Raw genomic sequence first — 840 nt, 5'->3', positions numbered from 1 at the left:
TGGAATATTATTTAGCCAAAAGAAGAAGAAGAAAGAGAATGAGAAGAAGAAGGAAATCTTGCCAGTTGCAACACAGTAGATGAATCTGGAGGGCTTTATGCTAAGTGAAATAAGCCAAAAGTAGAATGACAACTACTGTATGGTATATCTTTTATATATATATATATATATATATATATATATATATATATATAAACAGTTTAATAGATATAGAGAATGGAATGGCAGCTTCCAAGAGCTGAGGGAAGGAGGAAATGAAGAGATATAGATCAAAATGTACAAATTTTCAATTGTAAGAAGAATAAGTTCTGAAGATTTGACTTACAGCATGGGTGACTATAGTTAATAATACAGTTTTATATACTTAAAAGTAGCTAAGACTAATGCTACACATTCTCACAACACTCACACACATAAGGAGTTAACCATGTGAAGCGATGAATGTGCTAATTATCTTGATCTTGGTAATCATTCCACAATGTATATGTATATTAAATCATTATATTGTATAGTTAAAATATATATAGTTATAATCATCAAATATTTCCCAATAAAGTTAGAAAAATATAAATCAAAAAATACTTATAATAATTGATTCAAAGATTTATTATTGTTAAGTTGATAAAACTCCTGAAATTGAGCTACTGATTAATGCAATTTCTACCAAAATTCTAACAGCCTTTATTCTTGAAGAAATTGAAAAACTGACTTTAAAATTGATGGAAATGAGGGTACAGAACTTAGCCAAACAATCTTGAGAAAAGAACAAAGTTGGAATGCTTATTTCTCAATTTCAAAATATACTGTAAAAGTACAGTAATCCATACATAAGTATAGCCA

The sequence above is a fragment of the Hyaena hyaena genome, unplaced genomic scaffold, assembly GCF_003009895.1.
Source record: "Hyaena hyaena isolate Hyena2069 unplaced genomic scaffold, ASM300989v1 scaffold_1264, whole genome shotgun sequence".
Classification (NCBI taxonomy): domain Eukaryota; kingdom Metazoa; phylum Chordata; class Mammalia; order Carnivora; family Hyaenidae; genus Hyaena; species Hyaena hyaena.
This window is presented reverse-complemented; position numbering follows the sequence as displayed.